At 29.7% G+C, this 5,912-nt stretch overlaps 1 long non-coding RNA gene across 2 annotated transcripts; it reads right to left on the bottom strand.

Moving 5' to 3' along the window:
* Window positions 1-846: 846 nt before the first annotated feature.
* LOC108454546 (uncharacterized) lies at window positions 847-5,583 on the bottom strand. Of its 2 annotated transcripts, none has more exons than XR_008271148.1 (8): window positions 5,211-5,583; window positions 4,968-5,081; window positions 3,931-4,813; window positions 3,697-3,862; window positions 3,407-3,481; window positions 3,136-3,246; window positions 1,904-1,996; window positions 847-1,215 (listed from the first exon to the last, which is right to left on the bottom strand). It is a non-coding gene; the product is annotated as an uncharacterized LOC108454546 (long non-coding RNA). The 2 variants fall into 2 exon arrangements; XR_001866737.2 differs by having other exon boundaries at window positions 3,690-3,862; window positions 5,211-5,580.
* Between the last annotated feature and the right edge of the window lie 329 nt (window positions 5,584-5,912).

Genomic DNA, 5,912 nt, shown 5'->3' with positions numbered 1-5,912 from the left:
GTGGGTGAACAACAAATTTGCAAATTAAACAAACCGCCACTTGGTTTGTGGTCGAACCACATATTTGAAATTACTACCACTTGTTGTGGGTGCACAACATATTTACAAATTAAACAAACTGTCACTTGGTTCATGAACAAATTGGTTCATGAACAAACCACATTGTTTGCAAATTATTAAATTCACTCACTACAACAAAACAGACTTTTAGCGGTGTTTTTTGAGGCCTATAGCGATGCTTATAAATGCTGCTAAAACAATTTGTGGCGTTTTTATAAGCGCCGCAAAAAATGCCGCTATAGATAACGCCGCTAAAATTTGCTGCATTTATGTAAAAAAATGCCGCTAAAGAACATGACTTTTAGAGGCGCTTTTCCACAAACGCCGCTAAAGAACGTGACCTTTAGTGGCGCTTTTCCCACCAACGTTGCTAAAGACATGACCTTTAGCAGCGCTTTTCCGACAAACGCCACTAAAGAACATGACTTTTAGCGGCGCTTTTACCCCAAACTCCACTAAAAGCATGACCTTTAACGGCGTTTTTCCCACAAACGCCGATAAAAAACATGACCTTTAAAAAATTTTAATTGAATAAATATTTATTTCTATGATAAATATTATATTATGTTTTATTTTGAAATTTGAACTTCAAACTATATATTTTAAGGATAAATAAAAAATAATATTTAAATTAAATTTTCTATGAAAATTTTAACTTTAAAACTAAATATTAAAATTAATGAATTTAAATTTAGAATTTAAAATAATAAATTAATAACACAATTAAAATCTAAAAGTTAGAACTCTAAGTTATCTTAAATAATAAAAAAAATATAGAATCAAAACTAAAATAAATAATAAGAATTAGATTAAATATAAAGATATAAATAAAATACAGTAAGTCTTTTACTAACAGCAAGTCCAAATTCAGCATCTTGTTTGCGAACCTAAACAACATTGAAAATTAGAAATTTGGTCTTTTATAAAAGACAAATTGCTAAGTTTTGAACTAGGAATTCTAATACCTCGAAGAACAATGCAAAGTTTAAAGCTTCATAAACTACACTGTCATCAGGACAAGATGCCAATGAACCTAAAAACAGAGGGGAAAAAATATTATAGATTTGAATAGTCTGCAAGTGTCTAAAAGATTTTTGTACACTACTCCAGTCTGTTAATGTAGAAGTCGTTGAAAAGGCTGTGCATAATATGTACCTACAACATACAAAATAATGTAACGTGAAACCCAAATCCGTTAGCTATAAAATTGCAGGAAAATAGAGTACAACTTAATATTTCGGTTAATTTGCTTGGTTTTCATTAACGAAACAAAATTAACCTTCAACATTTTTCAATGGATAATTCTATATATCCAACCAAAATATCAGAACAAATCAAAATCTAGAAGCACAATACAATGAAGATATTAATCACCATCAGATGTTAAATTAAAACATACTTAAAGTTCAAAACAAATAAAATGAAGGTATAAAAACTTAATAGGACTAATCCTAACTAATAACCAAAATAACATTCAAATATCAAATTTTCTTAAAATGTCTTCTGTTAACCAAACTGAATTTTTTATGGTTAACCAACAAACCCAATTTCAGGACCAAAATAACATTCAAATATCAAATATCAAATTATATAGCAACAAATTATAAATTGAATTTCAGGACCATGTCAAATTCTCCTAGAAAACTTCTACTCAATAAAAATTTTGAGAAAGTAGTCCAAAAACTCCAACACTCCAATAAACTACATATGAAAACTACATACAAATTGTTTAAGATAAGGATTGATGTATCAATATCTTAACCTCAGTTTTCTTCGAGTAACCAAGTTACATACAGTCAACACCTCAAACAGATTATGAAGGTATAACCTTGTAATGGCTTACCTTGATTGCAGCAGCAAAACATGACTTAGCAGTTGTACTACTCTGAAACATTGTTGGGATGTTTTCAAGCAATAGTTCTAAATTCTGGGGGCACTGAATCCTCGAAACAAAAAAAACCAAGTCAGTACAAAATACTCGAGAGGCCTTAAATATAACATCATCGTAAATTAATAATTAAGAAACTCCAACTGGTATAAGAAAAAATTCTCATATATTAATTAATATATTTAAAATAATTACAGCAACACAATCAGAGAGCAGAAACAAAGAAGAAGGATGTAACAGACTGGTATGAATATTTAAAGTTAAAATTTAGGTATAATCCTTTGAGATGGCTAGTCCTTTGAGTGTTAATGTTGGCCCCAGATGTAAATTAAGCGTATCACACCAATCTGTACTAAAATTCTTTACAAATTAATTAATAGTAGCACATTGGGAGGTAGGATCTCAATCAATCTATACAAGACATCATTAAAGAGGTTAGAACTAGGAGTCAGACTATATGTTTGCTTTGTACATATAGGCCATTTTCCCTAATAAAATTAATTTAGAAAAAAAGACAGCATTCACAATCGTCTTCGTTATTGATTGAAACTCTCAGCAAATATGTTTATATCAAATTAAATACTTATATTTAAATTAATACTTACATTTAAATTAATATTTCATATATCATACTATTAAACATTTTGAATATCATTTAAATTATCTTACTTTTTAAAAATAAATTTAACTTATCTTACTTTTTAAAAATAAAATTAACTTACTTTTACTTTATACCGTCATGTATAAAATAAATATTTTAAATTTTCAGAATACTTTTTAATAACAATACTAAAATCATCAAATTTCTAAATAACACTTTTTAAAAGCCTTAATCTTCTAACCCCTAAAATCAAAGTCAAAACTTGCCGCTGCTCCCATATCTGAAGTAAATTAACAAAAATCATCTTTTGCTATTCATGGGATTACTTTCCAACAAGCAACTTGTGGATGAACATAGAATTCAACATTTTTAATCCCCTTCTTCACACGATGGTGAAGGAGATGCCCTTCTTTTTTTTTATCCAAAAAGAAACAAGAAAATTACAATTGCTAGCTACAAAATCTATAATTTAGGTATCACTAATCCTTATATTTGCAACAGACTGGTATGAATATAAGAATAAGTTAAAATACACAAGATACTGCAAAATATACGAGATGAGCACACAAAGCTGATTAATACTGACCGCATAAATTGCAGATAAACTTCCTTTCCTGATCAATGAACTTCATGAAAGGATTTATGTAACCTTTGCAATGGGAACACTGAACAGGACCACTTTCCCTAAAATCACAACCTATAGTAAGAAATATTCAAAATATGATAAGCAGATCAAATTACAAAATCCATTTAAGAACCCGACAGATTACTGGTGGTGAAACTGCAGTGCAAACTTAATCAAAGTATATAAAAGAGTACCAAAAAAGCCACAATTAATTTATATTGCTTGTTATGACCTGATTGGTGGTGCATCTCATATAACAAGGAGCGCAATTCCTAGTGTCTCTGACAATGTAATCGCTAGTAGCAGGCTTCAAAAGATTACAAGTGATCAAGAGAAGAAACAAAATTCAAAATTTAGTTATATGTCAAAGCTGTGATTGCATTATGTATACATGCAATGACAACATAGCAAAGAGATACAGAACAATGGGCCTAAGTTAAATGAAGATCAAAAGGAATAGCAAATTCTTGAGTGAATTAAGTAATTTTCTTTCTGTTCTTCTAAAATGATCAGACCTTTTACCGGAGGAGGATTTGCTGAGTTGCCTTGGCGAGTTTCATACACGATTGGTGAGGAACTTGGAATGGGCCTTGGAATTTGATTAGGATCAATCTTCGTAGGTGGTTGTCGCATTCCAAACATTCTTGGAGGTTTGAGTAGATCCAGGAATAGGAGGAGCCTGGGCTCCCTAAAACAATTCAAAACATTCAGAATCTAATTAGTGATGGGAGTAAACAACTTCTAAACACCACTTACCATTTTAGGAGTAGCGCCTTTATCAACACGATATTCACCATTAACGAGGTAATTAGGTTCTTTGATTACAGGGAAGACTCCACCTCCAATTCTCACCATCCACAAAAATTTATTTCCCAATAATATGTAATTAGAATATGATAATTGCACTTAACAAATTCAGGACAGATTAAAAGTGGAACTCGAGAAACCCAAAACAAAAGAATATAGCGACTGCATTAGCATAGAGACAGTAGAAGACCACTTTTATACACTCAAAACAAGTATGATTTCCTATTTCTTTTTTCTCCTCTTCGTTTTTCTCTTGTTGGGAGGATTGGCAAGGGTTACATGTAAAAGTAAGGCATACAGTTGTGATTTGCAAAGAATGATTAAGTACACCTATTGATCAAAGTCCAAAAATGCATCATTCTTCATACTTTAAAGAAAAAGAAGCTATAATCATTACCGTATTTGATTTACTACTAATATATAATAAAAGAGTTTAAATGAACAGTTTGAATCAACAGAAAAGAAAAGCTATGTTAATTTTGAAGACTTTCATGCCTAGAGATATTAAGTTGAGAAAATATAATTTCAAGGCAAAGTATTTCAAAGATTACTACAAAGCATATCCTGTAACAACAAATGCTTCATCCAAAATAGTAAATCAAAAGAATAAAGCACCAAACTTGTATACTGCCCAGTGCCCACCATTATAAGTCACTAAAAGCAAGAAAAACAAAATGACTTAATTCATGGAATTCACGAATGTTAAAATTAGACATGAGTTTAAAACTTTGCCTTCGGAAGGATGTTCAAAACCAGAATCCACAATAGATTGAAGTAGCTCCGGTTTCAGCAGAAAGTCTCTGAATCCCGAACTGTGAATTCGAACATACCCCTTACACCACATAAAAAAGAAATGAAACAAATTAAAATCAAATTGCTTTACACTAATACTTGCAGATTATATTAGAACATTGTTTTCCTTAAAAAAATGTATAAATTAAAATGATTGTTTTCCTTAAAAAAATGTATAAATTAAAATGACTAACTTCTTAGCAGAATCAGCAGCCTTAGTGAAGGCAGAGTCAGGGGCTTTTTCATCTTCTTCTTCGTAGTCGAGAAACGCTTCCTCGTAGGCGTCATTGTCCTTTAATTCCCCCATTCTAATCAACCAATAAAATGAAACAAAAAAGAATCAAGCTTTATTTCAAAAACTAAAATAATAACGAATTCATAGTTGGGTTTTTGAAATACTATAGGAGAAAGAAACAGAAATGTAGAAGAATCCGTACCTCTGAGATTCAAGAAAAGATGAGATTTTCTTTTTTGCACTTGTGATTTTGATAAGTCGAAAAACAATAAAATAGGGCAAAAAAATGAAAATTTTGAAAAGGGAGGGGGAAAATAGAGAGGGAGAAGATAAAATAAAACCCCAGATCTAGGGTTTGAAGAGGAAATAATTTGTTCAAAGACGAAATCAGGGGAGAGAAATAGAAGAACAGGCTGAGATTGGTTGAAAAAAAAGGGGAAATCGGGAAAAAAGAGGAAATTGGGGGGAGAGAAATAAAACGAAATCATTTCAATCAAAACTAAAAACTAGTAGCGCTTATACCAAAAATACACTGTTTTCTCCAAAATAATTTGATTTTTTATGGCATTTTTATCATAAACGTTGCTATTATTTACTTTTTGTGGCGTTTTATTATAAACACCGCTAATGTTTGACTTTTATAATTTTTATATTAAATTATTATATCTTTCATATCAATTTTAAATAAATATTTTTAAAAATTTAAGTAATATTTAAAAGATTTAGATCAAATTTAAAATTTTATATAATTTTTATTTAAGAAAACAAAAACAAAAATAAAAAAATTCAAAATATGAAAAAAAACAAAAAGATTTTAAAAAAACTATCTTTTGTAATTATATATTCTTTTAATATTTTAGGAAATTTAAATAACTATTTCAATTTACTAATTAATTTTGTATCT

This window comes from Gossypium arboreum, chromosome 9, assembly GCF_025698485.1.
Source record: "Gossypium arboreum isolate Shixiya-1 chromosome 9, ASM2569848v2, whole genome shotgun sequence".
Classification (NCBI taxonomy): domain Eukaryota; kingdom Viridiplantae; phylum Streptophyta; class Magnoliopsida; order Malvales; family Malvaceae; genus Gossypium; species Gossypium arboreum.
Note: the sequence above shows the minus strand (reverse complement) of the source record. Positions and strands in the feature narration are given on the sequence as shown.